Source organism: Acipenser ruthenus, chromosome 2 (genome assembly GCF_902713425.1).
Source record: "Acipenser ruthenus chromosome 2, fAciRut3.2 maternal haplotype, whole genome shotgun sequence".
NCBI classification, from domain to species: domain Eukaryota; kingdom Metazoa; phylum Chordata; class Actinopteri; order Acipenseriformes; family Acipenseridae; genus Acipenser; species Acipenser ruthenus.
This window is the reverse complement of record NC_081190.1, coordinates 47351118-47370061: the sequence shown is the minus strand read 5'-3', so window position 1 is coordinate 47370061 and position 18944 is coordinate 47351118. Positions and strand designations below refer to the sequence as shown.

Here is an 18944-nt window from a genome sequence, read left to right as displayed (position 1 = left end):
GATTTGGAGTTTGTAACATCAACAAATAGTAAAACAGTTGAAGCGTGTGTCAGTAAGACTTCAAATGAATATTCATTTACCTGGAAGGATGTGGCAGCAGTGAATTCCGACTCGGCTTCTTACTGTGCGAAGTTCACACAGGATATAAAGCTAAATGAAGAACCTGAAATGATTTGTTTGTCTTGCCCAGCTCACCTACAGCACGTTGCTGTCTCTCATGCAACAGGTGTTCCAAAAATGGATGATTTAAGAAGTTCGTAATTGATGTTGGTGCAGTTTTCAAGCATTCCAGTAAAACAAAAACCCTCTTCTATGATGTCTGCGAAGAGATTGTACTTGAATGCAGCCTTCCAATTGCCATTGTACCGACTAGATGGTTTAGTCTGTTTTTGAGTGTTCAGATGGCATGGGGTGTTTTAATGCGTCTTTTAGATAACAAAGAGTTCAATAGTGGAAAAGACAAAAAGCTCAAAACTCAAGCAGCTGCGCAAGAAACTAGGCAAAGCCTTCGTACAAACCTCAAATTCCTGATTGAAACACTTCAGCCAGTGCACGAAGCACAGAAGAAACTGGAATCCTGTTCTTCAAGAGACGCAACATTCTCTGAAACAAAGGTGTATGGCATTCTGGTTAACAATATCTCTGCAGAACTTTCTCGCAAAAGCACATCTGGGGAGATTCCAGAAAAAAAACAATCTCTTCATGTCCATGTTGCCAGTCAGTGAGCAGGACTCTTGAAGTTTTCACGAAGAGCTGTCAAAGAAGTGGGAAGCTACTGTCACTCACAATATGTCCCCTGAAGCTTTTCACAACGAATCATCATTCTGGAAAATAATTATGCTGTTTGACCCTCATCGCAAAAGTGTGACCTCAACTGATAAATTTATAGAGTATGCTTGTATAATCTCCCCCTTTCTGGCACCTAACGAAGAAAGTGCTAATCTAGAAAGCGAATTTCAGGCGTACATGGCAATGCCTTCCCCAGACAACCGCGCATTGACTCCTGATGAATTCTGGAAAATCCACCGCACCGACTTTCCAATGTTGAGCCGTGCTGCTTCTCGCATCCTCAGTGTTCCATCTGGCTTAGCTGATGTGGAGAGAGTATTTTCGAAATTTGGCTATATCCAAGACTGCAGGAAAACAAGTCTTTAAAAAAACTGCTGCGAGCCTACGCTATGCAAGAGTTCTGGAAATTTTACTAAATCAGCAAAATCAAGCGCCTGGCAGGTAAATGTGTCTAAAATGCAAAAAGTTTTTTATTGGGTGATTAGAGATGTATTGTTTTTCTTAAACTCAGAGGTGGCATAAAGTGTTTTGAGTTCTTTTTCAGTTCTAGCAAACCACATAAGTTTCCTGTGGCAGGGCGATTGCCCTGCACAATGGGGAATTAGTGTTGGTATAATTTGTATGGGGAAATGTTTTTTTTTGTGTCTTTTTGGAGTTGATTTGTATGATTGAATTATTGTTTACAGACGGGCGCTCGATTGAGACTTGCTGCCTGCCAGGCTTGATTGAGGGGAAGGGCAGTAAGTGATTGGCTGTGCTGGTCCTCAATCAGCAGGTGGGCGGGTCTTGACCGAGTGTCCGGGGGGGCGACTGCAACGCCATGCCAGAGGGGAGCGGTGTATACTTGGGAGGAGAGGGTCCGTTCTGCAGGAACGACAGCTACGCAACCCTGAGACTGCAAGCAGTACTTGTGAAGGCAATGCCCAGCCAAGGCTGTATGAAGCAGCAGGAGTCGTTGTATGAATACCGGCTCATCAGTAGGTTAGTTTAGGGGATAGTGATCCCATGTGATGTATAGAGAGGGTTACGTAGTGTAGCCAGTTCCTGGAGCGGGAAGCCTCGTTTTATAAGGCTAGCGCTCGCCCTCTGTGGCACCTTTTATTTGTAGTTTTTGTACTGTGTTTTATTTTCGTATTTTTGTTCAGCTTGCTGTATGTGTTCTCTGTGCGTTACCATGGTGGTAACATCACACGACCACCTTTATTTACTTTCGTTTCTGTTTTGTGAGTAAATCCTGCACGCCTGTGCTGACGTTTCAACTCCACCCCCAGTTGTCTCTCTGTATTGCTTAAGCAGCGGTTACCCACACACGTGACACAAGCAAGACCCTGTCACATTTCTGTTTGTCAAAGCATCTACTTAGAAAAATCATGAGCCATTTTATTGCACCGACTTTCACCCTTTATTTTGTTGTTGTAATAAACACTGATAAATTCCCGGGAAAAAGAAACGATAATAAAAACCGAAAACGAAGGGGCTTACATACATTTGAGCAATTTTCCCAAGTAGGAAACACTTCCTGTAAACCTTGGCTATTGTGCAAAGTTGTGTACCAAAATGTAAGGGTACTGTTTCTGTATTGGAAGAACTGTTGCATGAAACAAAACAAAAAACATTTGAAATGCTTTAAACATTACTATCACATACAATCACATACAGTGCCGTGAAAAAGTATTTGCCCCGTCTGATTTTCAGCATTTTTGCACATTTTTCACATTGTATTTGGTCAGATTTTTTTGTGGGTTGTAGTAGTATATAGAGGGAGTCTGAGAGAAAAAATTACACCAAAGTATCTTTCATTTGTTTGGTGTACAAGGTAATCAAACATGCAATCTTCAGGTGTGAAAAAGTTATTGCCCCCCCCCCCCCCCTTAGTTAACTCAACCCAATTAAAGGGATAATTAGGGTCAGCTGTTTGAGTACTTTGGTTAACAACCAGGCCTGATTTGGGCCAGCCCTGCCCAATATAAATCTGACTAACTTTGGCCCTTACCATCAGAGTGAAGTTGTCAGCACACAGGTTCTAGAGGCACATCATCCCCCGAACAAAAGAAATTCCTGAAGACCTCCGGAAAAAAGATGTTGATGCCTATCAGTCTGGAAAGGGTTACAAAGCCATTTCTAAGGCTCTGGGGCTCCACCGAACCACAGTCAGAGCCATATTGTCCAAATGGAGAAAGTTTGGGACAGTAGTGAATCTTCCCAGGAGTGGCTGTCTCTCCAAGAGCAAGGCATAAAATCGTCCAGGAAGTCACAAAGAACCCTAGAACATCCAGGGATCTGCAGGCCTCTCTCGCCTCGGCTAAGGTCAGTGTTCATGACTCCACCATCAGAAAGACACTGGGCAAAAATGGGATTCATGACAGAGTAGCAAGGCGGAAACCATTGCTCACTAAGAAGAACATGAATTGCCAAAAAGCACCTGGATGATCCTCAAGAGTTCTGGAACAATGTTCTATGGACAGATGAGTCAAAAGTGGAACTTTTTGGCCGACATGGGCCCCGTTATGTCTGGCGAAAACCAAACACTGCATTCCACAGTAAGGACCTCATACCAATGGTCAAGCATGGTGGTGGTAGTGTCATGGTTTGGGGATGCTTTGCTGCATCAGGACCTGGACGCCTTGCCATCATTGAAAGAACCATGAATTCTGCTCTGTATCAGAGAATTCTACAGGAGAATGTCAGGCCATCCGTCCGTGAGCTGAAGCTGAAGCACAGCTGGGTCATGCAGCAAGACAATGATCCGAAACAAACAAGCAAGTCTACATCAGAATGGTTGAAGAACAAGAAATTTAAAGTTTTGGAATGGCCTAGTCAAAGTCCAGACCTAAACCCCATTGAGATGTTGTGGCAGGACCTGAAACGAGCAGTTCATGCTCGAAAACCCACAAATGTCACTGAGTTGAAGCAGTTCTGCATGGAGGAGTTGGCCAAAATTCCTCCACGGTGCTGTGAGAGACTAATCAATAACTACAGCAAGCGTTTGGTTGCAGTTATTGCTGCTAAAGGTGGCGTAACCAGTTACTGAGTCTAAGGGGGTGATTACTTTTTCACACAGCGGCATTGGGTGTTGCATAACTTTCTTTAATAAATAAATGAACTATGTATCAAATTTTTGTGTTATTTGTTCACTCAGGGTCCCTTTTATCTAATATTAGGTTTTGGTTGAAGATCTGATAACATTCAGTGTCAAAAATATGCAAAAATGCAGAAAATCAGACAGGGAGCAAATACTTTTTCACGGCACTGTATACTGTAGAAAGGTAATCCAGAACTGTGCCACACACTTTATTAACCACCCAGCTGCCCATTTATTTTGGCAATTTCCATGTTAAAAATGCTCTTTTATTGTGTAGATGTTTCATTCTTAGTCATCAAATAAGCAATTTGGACAGTTTTCAAAACAATTTTTGCTGTATTTTTTAAATACACACTTATTTATTGTGATTATGATAAGCGGAAAGTGTTTCAATCAAACTTAAATAACAAAATAACAACAATGTGTTTACAATTGTAGCATTATAATATAAATCACAACATAGCATCATTTTCTTTTTCCAATGGCAGCATTATATAAGTATAAATAACATATTTTTTTCCCAAAGGCAGCATAATAATAACATTATAATACTTGTGCAGGCATTTTTGTGTGATGGATTTCAAAGCAGACGCACTTCAAACCCTCATCAATGCTAACGTCTTTATCTAGGACATATACATCAGAAAACTTGCGCCACATATTTTCAATCCCGTCATATATCTTCCCGTTTCAGGCACAGGTTTATAGCGCTGTTATATGAATTATTAGCTGTGAAGTGTAGGTACAATAAATAAAAGGTCATTTTGACCAGTACCAAACCTGACAAGGCTTCCTTACAACCTGTAACACCAACAAATAAATAAAGAAATCTCCTCGTTTCAGTCTCTGTAGATACACAGGCATCCATTTTTCACTCTCAGCTGTGTACATGACCTGGCCTGTCAAGCACATTTCTTAGGGACTGCTGCCATCTGCCAGTAAAAAAATAAAACTGCATACACTTTTACAATACAGTTTTCTTATTTTTTTATTGAAGTACGTTAAAGACGTGTTAAACTTTGCAGATGCACATAAGTGCCTGCATGCTATTCTCACAGGAGTGACACATTTAGACTTGCATGCGCTCCACGTGGAAATCGCAGGATAAGCAGCTGGGTGGTTAAATTGATAAAATCAGCAAATATAGAAACAATTTTGTTAATGCCATTGTAACACAGAAATACTGAACATGGGTAAATAGTGAAAGTAATTTTTAACTCATTACATTTAATCTGAGAGACAGTGGTGCAATAACAATTACAACTGGGATAGTTTTGCCATTATCTTTATGTTTATTGGTGTATTCATAAAAATGGAAAAAGCACAAAACCACTGTGTGAGGAGACAGGACATCCATTTTGTAGTCTTTTTTTTTACAAATGTTTCACAAGGTAGGAGCCAGGCCTGCTTAAAGGGACTACTAGAATAAAGAGACTAAGTGCTTGTGACTTTAGCAACAGAATAGGGGTTTCCTCTTGACTACTTGGAGAACCGCCCTTGCTGATGTGAGGACAAACCGATCGAACTCCCAAGGCCAGGAAGAGAGGTAACTAAGGAAGGATAGAGGATGAACTAAGGAAGGATAGAGGACGAACTAAGGTCTCCCTGGCTTACTGAGACGTCTAAATTGAAAGACGTCAGACTCGGCCGACGCTCCGAGGCTGCATGGAGAGCCTCGCAAACTTTGCCGGGAGAACAAAAGTGCTGGAAACGAGAATAAAGAAATAAACACATGTATTTATTTATCTATTGTATTTGTATAGCGTCTTTCATACCATGGTATCTCAAAGCACTACATACAATTATATTAATAGCAATAAATAACACAGCAAATATCTAGATAAGACAATTATAAAAACACAGGAAATAAGTAAAAAGATACAAGGAAATAAGAATGATAGATAAAAAATACAAAATTTAGCAGGTAAAAAAAGGTACCAGCATCTATCTATCTATTTATCTATCTATCCACACACAATAGATGCCGGTTATTAGCAACCCTGATAAAGATAACTTTCGGTTATTAACAACATTTTCCCAGGAACCAATCCCGTCCCATAGACTTTAATGTTAATGGAATTCTGATTTTAGCAACTGCACGCCGCTTTTTCTAATTGCCAGACTACGGAGCGCACTTGCATGATTTATGCACATACTTTATGCAGCTTTTTAACACACTGACTTCGCAATTGTGTATTTCTGGCTCGTGCAGTGAATGTCAAGACCGTTGCTAAGGAAACACTTTTCTAGCCTATAGCACCGTTCTATGATCATAATGTCATAAGCAGCAAGCCGGAATCAAGCATAATGTGAGGCGGGAAGAAGACATCTGTGTAAGTTAACTGTATATTTGACAATATGGAAAGCAGCACATTGAAAGTACCTGCGGTGGTGGAGTTCTCTTTCAAAGATTACACTATTGACCGGAAGAAGAACAAGCAGGCTGCATCTTGACTACACTGTAAAGCAAAAATATGCAAAAAACTTGGAACATCATCTAACTTAGTTAACTCTAAGTTAATATTAACATTGAACAGTATGAAAAATGTGTCTGCATAATGCATACCTGGCAAGTCTCCCGTTTTGACCATTTTTTTTTTTTTACCAGTCAGGGAGAGAATATTTAGACCAAGGTACAGTAATTATTAATACTAGTACGTAGATTCAGAGCACAACATACAGTACAGTACCGCACTGCTATAATGCCCTTCATGATATACTACAACAAACCTGTATCCCAACTACAGCACGTAAAGCACAAAATTGGTGTTGATGTTAGCTTGTACAACTCTGTGCAAAGGTCGCGGCAAATCAACATTTATATATCTAGTCACACTGTTGGCGAGGTTCCATACAAAAAGTTTATAAAACGTTACAAATAGTACTGTCTTACCTTAAGATGTCTCGACAGCAACCAGATTAGAGGAAAAAAAACCCAACGGGGAACACAAGAATAACTATTTACAAGTCCAACATAACAAAGTCTGTGCTCTCTCCAGAGCTTATTTTCTGTTTTTATTCAGAAATATTATGGCATCTCACATTCTGCTTTGCTGAACACACGCTCGCTTGGGACCGATGTTGCAGGGATAATTAACATGCTCTTTGCCAAGGCTGCTAGGTTGGGAAAGCGTGTCTGTTTTTGTTTTTGTTTCCACCAAATCAGGGCATCTTCGCTGATGTTTAATGGAGTTTCAGAAGCATAAATCGTCATCTCTGTTGGACTAAGGTTTCCTTGGAAGTAGTGTGTGTTTGTTACCGTCCACGAAGTGAGTCCTTTGTGCTGCACTCACTTATACAAGCATGATTTCCATCATTTTCGAGGTTGTCCTTCACCAGCCTCACTAGTTTGGAAGACAGTGCTTCAGACACGCAGACTTTGGCCTGTTCGGATAGGAAATCCAGATGGCAAAATCGTGGGGTCAAGAAATGACACAAAAAGCAATGGCATAACCTCATTACTTGGGTCATTCAGCTGATGTAAACAAAATCGCTGAGACAAATTACTTATCTTATCTCTCATACTCTGTGTAACTGGAATTAGCAAATCAGTTGAATTTGAAGAAGATGGTGTAGCCTCTTCATCAGGATCTTCAGTCAGTCTGTGTTTTATCCCTGTTGCAAGTGGGTACAAAGAACTAGCCGTAATGTTTTTCTCTCAAATCTGGGTTTGACTAAACATCAATAACAGGCCATTTTAATTCAAAAAGACGTTCAAACATTTATTTTCATTTAACTGGTTTATTTATTTTTTTAAACGTTCTGACGGCTCATTGGACAGAAAAACGCTTTCTTGTCTACTGTTAAAGTGAGTTCCTGTATCACACTTGCAGCATGATTTACAAAAGGGGCGAAATAAGAACTAGGTCGCAATGTGATTTCTAAAAGCTGATTTGGGTCACTAAGTATATGGCTTTCAAGGGGTTTAGATTAAATGAGTCGTGTATTCACTTGTTGACGCTTTTAAAATATAAATCAAGTGACGTGGTTAATCAGGCTTTAAAAATCATTTTGCGACCTAGTTTTTATTTTGCCCCTTTTGAAAATCATGCTGACAGTACATCTCGTCTGCTGCGTGCTGAACATGCCTTCACTTCTCAAAATTGACCAGCAGCTCTTCTGCTGTACAGACAACAACAATACAACAACAAATTAAACCCACCAGTTTGGACAGAGAATCAGGATCGCTGCAAGCCCACAAATCAAAAGAGGCTGCGTTGCTGCTTTTTTTTTTTTTTGCGTGTAGTATGTAAAGCCTATCAGCAATACCCCCAACTGAAAGCACGCTCCACTGGTGCACTGGATACTGGGACTGCTAAAACCTTCTTTGTAAGAGGATACATGATGTTGTAAAGCCTTTACAGTTTTTGGATATGATGACAGGGTTTTCTTTTTATGTTCTCTTTACAATGAACAGTTCATTTCCTAGAAGTGCTTACTGTAGCTACATATTTATCATTATTTAAAAAAAAATTAAAAAATCAGTCCACAATCACATTTCAAAATAGATATCCTATTTATTCTGTTTTCTGATCTCTATGCTGCTGATCAAGCTTGAACTGCATGTTTTATTGTGTTGGTTGTATTTGTAATTTCTAAATTACTGCCCCAAATACATTTTGGTCACGGTCTCAATGGGTAAATTTACTGGTTAAATAAATAAATACATTTTAAACAATTTTATTTACAGTCAAGGATAATAATAATAATATCAGTAATAAAACTAATTTAAATTAGATGGATGTAGTAATTGTATCAATTTAATATGCAATTAAAACCGAGATTAACTAAGATTAATTTTTTCAATTGCGAGATTAATTGTGATTAATTTATTTAATCGCTTGACAGCCCTACTTCATATTAATTATTTATATAGATATTCACTACCTGCTTCTTCAGTGGCAAATACATTAATCCAATGTTGTATAATAACATTCTTTACAAATTACTAATATGAAAAAATGTTGTTATTATGCCTTTTTGACCCCTAAGAAATTCTACAAAAAATATTGCATAATGGGTATAATTATAATTTTGTATGACAAATAAATGTCCTTTAAAACATGCTTAACATGTTACATTTCTGTACTATGCATTTAAAAATGACGTCTATGTATTTTTTGCAGTACAGTGTATTGGTGCCACGCCCTCCTGATAGTCTTGGCAGAGTGACAGATGTGTTAGGGGTAGGCTCTAGTGCAGGGGTGGGCAATTCCAGTCCTGGACAGTATTTGTTCAAACTGTAACCTAAATTATTTAATTGCACCAATGAAGTGCTTATTAAAAGCTTAATTGGTCAGTTGGAATGAACATCAGGAGGGACACCGGCCCTCCAGGACCGGAATTGCCCTCCCCTGCTCTAACGTAACAAAAAACAAAAACAAAAAAGATCTTTCAATTTAAAATCACAATCTAGTTTGGAATGAATTCTTCAATTTAGTGTTTTAGTATTTTACTGACAACTCTTTTTTTTTTTTTAAATTCTAAAAGCTAAAGTCAGAAGCGTGCAAAACTTAAATCCAAGATGGCCACCGGGCAGAAACTGTAGTCAAATTTGAAGTGTAAAGAAGCCTTTTTACATGTTTTTTACACTTGCAAAAACCACGCAAGGCTTTTTTTGGTTGTTTGGTAAACAAATCAATAAACTTATCATATATAATCATCGACACAGGCAATTTTGCTTTTCTGGTGAACGAGGTACACTGTCAGTGTCACATTCATGCTGAAACGTAGCTGCAGTTTACTTCAGTATCCAGTGCGTTTTTACTACTCAATAAGCTGTTTAAAGATGCCAAATACAATAAAAATCACACCTAAATATCGGGTCAATGAGTTTGGCAATATCCATCCAAGTGACAAAGACTAACTCGAAATAAACTAATATAAATACAATTTTTTGTTTTTTATTATTAGTACACAGCCGCATTTGTAATGTGTAAAGTAAAATGGTAGGCCTACATTTGTTTATTATTGATTGATGGCACTCTGGTGAGTTTGTGGAACTTCCTTCGAATTTGAAAGTGTACCAATTAATGCTTCCTGTAAAAACTAACTGTTAGGCCTATTCAATAGTAGTACTGTTTGTGTAGCTTATAATGTGACACTCAATTTTAGCCTTTTAATTTAATTGCGGAATAACGCTGATACGAATCAATCATTCCTTTTCTTTAACCAAGTAAAACCCTTGAGAACAAATTCTCATTTGCAATAACGCCTGTTACCAGACTGTGCCTTTTAGAAAGTGCTACGTTTGTAGCCCAAAGTAATGTACGTCATATGACAGACATACTTGCCAACATTTGGAAACTGTTCAGCGGGATGCTGATCATAGACGTATCGCCCAACTCAACACCACACGACCATCATGGCAGTAAAAATAGACATAATGAAGCGTTCTTACCTTTGTATAAGTTAGTGATCAGCACATGTGTCAGCCGCACGAAGAGCACAGCGTGTGGTTTTCACTAACTCTACTGTGCAGAACAAATGCATTTTTTTTTCTATGGGTAAATATTGGGACTTTTTTCATATGCATCAGGACGCGGGACATTTGCTAGGAAATCAGGACTGTCCTGACCATATAGGGACTGTTGGCATGTACGGACAGATATTGATGCGTGTTATCAATGTTTAGCAACAGTGATGTAAACACTAAGGGTTGTGTATCATATAGCTTAGTATTTTGCTTTAAAATATCGTAAATATTTTAAAACTATTCAAAATATATCAAAATGTAATACCCGCACTAATGCCCAAAACTAGCCCAAAAAATAGTCACCTGCTCAAAGCCATTTTTTCACGCACAATATAAAAAATACAAGCCCAATTGGGCGTGAACCCGCCCAATCTGGCAACACTGCACATGACATAAGTCGACTTACCAGCCCAACAACTCATGAAATTATTGAGAAATGACTCTGGAAACTACCGATCATTCTGAAATTTCCAGAGCCCACAAATAAATAACACTTTCGTTAATAATAAGTAATAATCATTTTTATACAGCGCCTTTCATAGTGGACCACCATCACAAAGCGCTTTACAAGATACGAGACTAGGGTGTGTGAGCATTAGCTGCAGAGTCACTTACAACAACGTCTCACCTGAAAGACAGAGCACAAGGAGGTTAAGTGACTTGCTCAGGGTCACACAATGAGTCAGTGACTGAGCTGGGATTTGAACCGGGGACCTCCTGGTTACAAGTCTGTTTCTTTAACGACTGGACCACACAGTGGTCACATTATTATATGTATTATTATTTATTTCTTAGCATTATAGCAGCTGGGGACAGGAGCTGCATTAATTCATAAGTGACATCTTGCTAACGGAAGCCCCCAAGTTGTAATTATTTAAATGTACATGTCTACTAGTATTTGTCAGATGTTTCTGTATTATTCTGAAGTGTGCATGGTGTGTGCTGAGCGCTGCTAGTTTCATAGTCAGGGTTGCCTTGCTTTTTGCTGTTCTTGTCTCTGATTTGAAAGAAAATGCGTTTTCTTCAGTTTTTAAAGTATTTACAAACGAGGACAGACATCACGATTGACAGAACAGGCAGAATAAACGCTCCCTGGAAGACAAAGACCAACACAAGCCTACAGTTCCCTGGCCGCAACAAGCACCAAACTCAACTGAATCAAACGAATGGAGTCATTGAAAAGAATCGAACTGCACATCATTGTAACACACCATAACTGCTAACACGGGTGCCACGAGAGAGAGCGCTCTGCTATTGAACGCAGGGCTGCATTAAACATAACATTCAAATCTCCCAAATGCCAGACACACTTATTATCTAAAACAGCAAATATATTATCAATAATTCAACTCTAACCCTAACCTAGTACCTGGCCCTTAGTTTAGCTCAGGTTGCCCACCCCTTATGCTTAGACTAAGGGAAGGGGAACAATCACAAGAAAAGCTGGACAGTCTCGTGCTTATATATTGTATAGGCATCGATTTGGGAACGCAGGGTCAATTGCAGCGTACCAGTGACTTTAGTCTGCATCAAGTGGACTAAAAAGCAGTCTAGCAAATCCTGCATCTGTACTAAGTTAGTCCTGAATGCAGTGAACCAAACAGCAAGTGGTTTAGCTAGTCTGAACAAGTTAGCCAGACAATGAGGACTACAGTAACCCATAATAAGCCTCTACAAATGCAGATACAAATTCACAATTTAAGGTGTAAAGACAAACTCAGACATCTTGTACATCGTCACTACCAATATTTGATTAAAAACATTGAGGATATTGAAAGCACAAAAAAAAGTCAGAAATATGAAAAAAGCAAATACAGTAACACATATGGGCATATTAATGATAAAAGCGTTTTTATTAGGCGTGATTCGGGCAAACACATTTCAAATACATATTCATAATCTATATCGATAGGCCTAATTGTGCTTGTCTTTTTGTGCACATTCCACACTAGCGGATCATACTTGCATTTTAACTCGCCGGTACCCAATTGCTGCATGGCCACGTTAAATTCTAAATTTGTTGTTTATATAATACTAATTATACAATGTGACGTTGCAGTCGGTTAAATTGAATACATCAAACGTGCATGTATTATTATTATTATTATTATTATTATTATTATTATTATTATTATTATTATTATTATTTAAATATAGGAGTATCTTATTGTGTGGCACTTTATTACAGTTTTTGCAACATTATGAATAAAACAAAACAGTCTCTTCAGAATATTTTGTTCCTCAACCATAAATAAGAAAAAGGGAAAAAGGTGCCGCATACTTAAATTAAAGGCTACATTCTCAGTCTACCTAGAAATTGTATAATTGCTTAATATGGTATATCAACGATACAAGGTAATGACATAACGTACACAGTGCAATTGTCAATTTTATATACCAATTTAAAATATTGTATATAGTTCTATACTCTGTTACATGTTAGTGATGACTTTCACTATTTTCAGACGTCATTTCAGAGAATAATGGAGCTGTCTTTGTGTTAAAATGTGCTGTATAAACGTAGGACGCGCAACCGTACTAAGTTAGTCTTATATAGTATACTTCATAGTACTAAATTAGTCCATCTGAACAGGATCATCATTTGGTACGCTGCAATCAGGATCTTGTTTAGTCCGATTTAGCGGATGTTCCACGTGTGGTGATTATCGTAGTACACTGCAATCGGGATTAAAACGTGCACTAACTTTAGTCTAAACAAGTGGATAAAACCTGTTTAATCCGCACTAGTTAAACGCATCAAGTGGACTACTTGGTACGCTGCAATCGACCGACATTTACGTGTTTTATTATTGCCTTTTTGACAACAACACTACTGATGCAAAAGCAGTAGATAATTGCAGGCAAAGTAAAAATATACGCAGCATACTACAACAATGTAATCTAGATTTAGCCAGCAAAACTCGTATTCAGCACACGTACAATTATGTAATGGCAAAAAACACACCAAAAAAGAATACTGACTTTACCAGCTGGTGGATATGAAAGAAAATGCACTTCTGTTGATATAATTCTTCAGTTTTCTAAAGTATTTACAAACAAGAATAGACAACACTATTGACGGAACAGGCAGAAGAAACGCCCCCGGAAGACAAGGTACTTCTTGCACATGGGGTCTGTGCCTGACGTCACCGGTCTATGCAGACGGCGCTTGGACAGGCTGCGTTCACGTCGCGCACTTTTGAGTCTGCGCAGGCCACCTGGATGGGGGTGTGAATAACACAGAAAAGGAACATGTATAAGTTATAACTACTGTATTGTGAATGACAGACATATCTTAAACAGTCTTGAAGTTACTGAAATAACTCTTTGCATAATTTATTTTTCATTTTAATGATTATGGAACTGTATGGGATCAGAGAAAAAACTATATATTAATTTCCAAAACAACTGGCAGATGTAAGCAGGGTACATTGCTATACTTACGTTTAATATATCAAGATGTATATGTTGACACGTATAGTGTTTGTGAGTCTGTTGATTTATAAAATGCATATTTGAAAATATACTTCATATGTTTATTTTCTTTTGTTGGGCTGTGTCTTATTTGATCTGTCATTATAATACTCGGGGATCATGAAGGGTACAATTTCTGAATAACTCTTCTGCTATCAGAATTCAGAAAATTCAACAGCTGACGTCACATGTTTGCTCATTCTGCTCTGCTGCTGCCTCGGAAATCTCCCAAAACTGTGGGTGAGTCCACGATACTTTGCCGGCTAGATTGCAGACGGGGTCTGCGCCTGACGTCACCGGTCTATGCAGACTGCGCTCGGACAGTGTTGGGAGATTTCCCACCAGGCAGCAGCAGCAGAGCAGACGGAGCAAACATGTGACTCCAGCTGACGTCTTAAATTTTCAAGACTGTTTAAGATATGTCTTTGTCATTCACAATACAGTAGTTGTAACTTATACAAGCTCCTTTTCTGTGTTATTTACACCCCCTTCCAGGTGGCAGTACACGTTCCCTATAGCTGCATGTCTATGGATGGCCATCTGGGTCAAAAACGTGTGCTGTTAGTACACGTTTCAAATAAATTACTACGTGTAGTACTACACTACGCGTTCTATTTTGTGAATTACACATACTATTTTTACTACACGTACACATTTGGCCAATCAGTTCTTTAGAAATTAAATTAGAGCCAATTAAATGTAAGAAAATAGTATGTGTACTAAATGATCCAATGAAAGGTCACCTCACATTTTCCATGCTCTTCCAAAAGGTGATCAGGGAATCTGAGTCTTAGAATATTTTTAAAAGCCGTCTCAAAACATACTTTTTAAAACGTGCCTTTCCAATTGTTTAACATCTTTTTGTACAATGTTTTTTATACCTTTACTTTTCCTGTAGTATGTTATTTATTTATTTTATTTCTGTCACTGTAAAACTTCCAATAATCGCTGGGTCTTTTGTAAACGGCGAGTTATGAATAATAATACAATGTGCGTTACACTGGATGTGATCTTCTTAGTGGATTTTATTGTTTTTATTATTATTAACAGTGGTAAATGTAATTCAGTTTTTCAATGCAGATTCGTTCTTCTGCTTGTTCATTTTCTAACAGTTTGCATATCTTTGTTTACTTTTGCTTCCCAGATAGCACAGCAACATTGGGCCAATGTCGGGCCAACACAGCACGAATGGTTGGACCAACGTTGGGAGCTGAAGTCGGCCCGACGGCGATTTGCTCATCATGTCAATGTTGGCCCATCGTCGCTATACCAACCATATATATAATTTTTTTTTAAATAAATGTAGTCGTTGCCAGTTATTTTTTATTATTTTCTCCCAATTTGGAATGGTCAATTTGAAGCTCAGCTCACCGCTACCACCCCTGCGCTGACTCGGGAGGGCGAAGACCACACACTGTCCTCCAAAGCGTGTGCCGTCAGCCGACCGCTTTTTTTCACACTGCGGACTCACCATGCAGCCACCCAAGAGCTACAGCGTTGAAGGACAACGCAACTCGGGAGCCCCATACCAACCATATTTTGACTACAGGCAGGAAACATAGGAAATATAGGAAGAGAAACAGGAAGAAAACAGCATCCCTTCATGACCGGCAATAAGGCATTACATAATTATGAGTCATATTAATATTTCTACACAAATTACCCACGCATCCATAATTAAAGCTGTGCTTTATAAAATGTAGTTTTCCCCTATTTGAGGTAAAAGAATCGACATAATTTTACTGGATCCCACGTATTGTATGATAAAAGAATAAACGGAGACCAATTATATATATATATATGTATATATGAACTTTATCAATGAAAAACAACAGCAGTCAACTTGTCTGTGGTCTGCAGCTTAATTTACTGAAAACCCGGAACTGGAGCCAGAACCATAACTAAAGCAAACCACATATAAAACACGGACTGGATCTATGAAGCCATAGATAAGTGCATACAATTAAACAAATAGTTAATTATTTTTTTATTATTAGTTTATTTAGGAGACGCCTTTATCCAAGGCGACTTACAGAGACTAGGGTGTGTGAACTATGCATCAGCTGCAGAGTCACTTACAATTACGGTCCAGTGGTGCACTCTGGAACTGTCACTCTTCTGCTAACAAAGCTGATTTCATCTCTGCCTTTGCCTCACACCTCTCTCGATTTCCTTGCTCTCACTGAAACCTGGCTGTCCCCTGATAACACTGTAACTCCTGCTGCCCTGTCCTCTCTCTACGTCCTGTCCCATACCCCGCGTCTCACTAGACGGGGAGGTGGGACTGGTCTTCTCCTCTCTCCCTCCTTACTCTTTTCTCTCCTCACTCTCTGTTAATACCTTTGAATTTCATGCAGTCCAACTAACCTCTCCCTGTCAACTCCTGCTATTTGTACTGTACTGCCCCCCTGGGCCTCTCGCTCACTTTCTGGATGAAATCGACTATCTACTCTCCTCCCTCCCCTCTTTGTCTACCCCAACTGTCCTGTTAAGTGACTTCAACATCCATCTCTCCAACCCCAGCCACTCTGCTGGATTCCTCCCTCTCCTTCACTCCTTCGACTTCTGTCTCTCTCCATCCCCTACTACCACCCACAAAGCTGGCCATCAACTGGACCTCACCTTCTCCAGGGCCTGCTGCCCCTCCACCCTCTCTGTCACCCCCTGGACCTCTCTGATCACTATTTCATCTCTTTTTCTCTGTCTCTCCCCTCTCTCCCTGTTCATCCTACCCCCACTGTCACCTCTAGCCGTAACCTCCGCTCTCTCTCCCCCTCTGTCCTTGCCTCCACTGCTCTCTCTCACCTCCCTCCTATCGACTCCTTTTCACAACTCTCCGTAGACTCTGCTACCTCCACCCTCTTCTCCTCCCTCACCTCTTCCCTCGACTCCCTCTGTCCCCTCACCTCCCGACCTGCTCGCCCCTCCCCTCCCCAACCCTGGCTCTCCTCTGCGCTCCGCTCAGCAAGAATCACACTGCGATCTGCTGAAAAGAAATGGAAGAGAACCAAACTCCCTGCTGCCCTAGACCTTTACCGCACTCTCCTCTCCTCCTTCTCCTCTACTCTCTCCTCTGCTAAATGTACTTATTTCCAATCTATAATCCAAGCCTCCGCTACAACCCACGTAAACTATTCTCTACCTTCTCCTCCCTCCTAAACCCTCCCCCCTCCTCCTCCTCCCTCCTCTATCTCCCCTGATGACTTTGCCTCCTTCTTCTCTCCTAAAATCTCAGATATCCGCAAACTCTTTAACACCTCTCCCTCCCCCGCACCCCCTCCTGCTCCAACCCCTACACCCACTGCATCCCCTACTAACTCACCCTCCTTCTCCACCTTCTCTCCCCTCTCAGACTCTGACCTCTTCTCCCTGCTCCAGGGTCACAAACCCACCACGTGTGCCCTGGACCCCCTCCCCACTCACCTTTTTCAAGCTGCTGCTCCTGCTCTACTTCCCTTCATCTCCTCCCTTCTCAACACCTCTCTACTTTCTGGTCTCTTTCCCTCTGCCTTCAAAAAAGCCTCTATCACTCCCCTCCTCAAAAAACCTACCCTCGACCCCACCTCCCTCCAGAGCTACCGTCCTGTCTCCCTCCTACCCTTCCTCTCCAAAACCCTCGAGTGGACTGTACACCGCCAGCTCTCTGCTTTCCTGTCCAACCACTCTCTGCTCGACCCTCTCCAATCTGGTTTCCGCTCTGCTCACTCCACTGAAACCGCCCTCCTGTCTGTCACCAACTCACTTAAGTCTGTCCGAGCTGCCTCTCTCTCCTCTGTCCTAATTCTCCTCGACCTCTCTGCTGCATTTGACACTGTTGATCACTCTATTCTACTATCATCTCTCGCTGACCTGGGTATCTCTGGCACTGCTCTGGCCTGGTTCTCCTCCTACCTCTCCAACCGAACTTACCAGGTAACCTGGCGTGGAGCAACCTCCACACCTCGCCCTCTCTTAACAGGAGTCCCCCAAGGGTCAGTCTTGGGTCCTCTCCTGTTCTCTCTCTACACCCGCTCCCTGGGCCCCCTCATCACATCCTATGGTTTCTCATACCATTTCTATGCTGATGATGCTCAGATTTTCCTCTCCTTCCCCACCTCTGACTCCACCATCTCCTCCCGTATCTCTACCTGTCTGTCTGCTATTTCCTCCTGGATGCACTCGCATCACCTCAAAACTCAACCTCTCTAAATCTGACCTCCTTTTCTTTCCCTCCTCCTCCCCCTCCTCTGATCTCTCTATCTCTGTTCCTCTGGAATCTACCACACTCTCTCCCTCTTCCTCCGCTAAGAACCTTGGAGTCACCCTGGACCCCTGCCTCTCTTATTCCCAGCACATCTCCATTCTGGCACGCACTTGCCGATTCTTCCTGAGCAACATCCGAAGAATCCGACACTTCCTCACCAACTACGCCACCCAGCTCCTGGTCCAGGCCTTGGTACTCTCCCGCCTAGACTACTGCAACTCCCTCCTGGCTGGCCTCCCTGCGTCCGCCACCTGTCCGCTCCAGCTCATCCAGAACTCCGCTGCCCGCCTGGTGTTCTCTCTGCCTCGCTTCTCCCACACAACTCCACTACTCCGCTCAATCCACTGGCTACCGATCACCGCTCGCATCCAGTTCAAGACTCTTGTACTAGCCTACAGATGCCTTGACCAGACTGCACCCAGCTACCTCCAGACCCTCATCTCTCCCTACACCCCCACTCGACCTCTCCGCTCCGAATGCACTAGAAGACTGGCTCTACCTCCTCTACGCTCCCCTGCCTCCAGAGCCCGCTCCTTCTCCACCCTCGCTCTGCAGTGGTGGAATGACCTTCGTACAGATGTCAGGACCGCCCAGTCCCTGACCACATTCCGGCGCCTCCTTAAGACTCACCTCTTCAGACAGCACCTGTAGAACTCCTCTGTTTTTTCCCTGGGACACTATCACCTTTCCTTAAATGTGCTTTATTTGCTCTTATCTGCCCCTATTTTACTGCATTTAATCCTGTACTTCAGAGTACTGTAATCTGCCAAGTGTTTAATCTGTAGTATTTTGTATTTAATCATATCCTGATGTAAATATCACTGTCACTGTTATCTGCTGTATTATTGAATTGTATTTTGTCACACTTGTACTTGCTTGAA

At 40.9% G+C, this 18944-nt stretch overlaps 1 protein-coding gene across 4 annotated transcripts in view; it reads right to left on the bottom strand.

The window, feature by feature from the left end:
• LOC117408557 (bifunctional UDP-N-acetylglucosamine 2-epimerase/N-acetylmannosamine kinase-like) overlaps positions 1 to 13484 on the bottom strand; it is a 59597-nt gene extending 46113 nt beyond the window's left edge. The window contains exons 1-2 of one of the 4 annotated variants that reach the window (XM_034013646.3): positions 13329 to 13482; positions 519 to 603 (exon numbers count right to left, since the gene is read on the bottom strand). The gene's annotated coding sequence lies outside the window, so the exon portion shown is untranslated. Of the gene's footprint in view, positions 1 to 518; positions 604 to 13328 lie in introns of all 4 variants that reach the window. The other 3 variants (XM_058996631.1, XM_034013644.3, XM_034013645.3) reach the window with 3 other exon arrangements.
• Positions 13485 to 18944: the final 5460 nt, after the last annotated feature.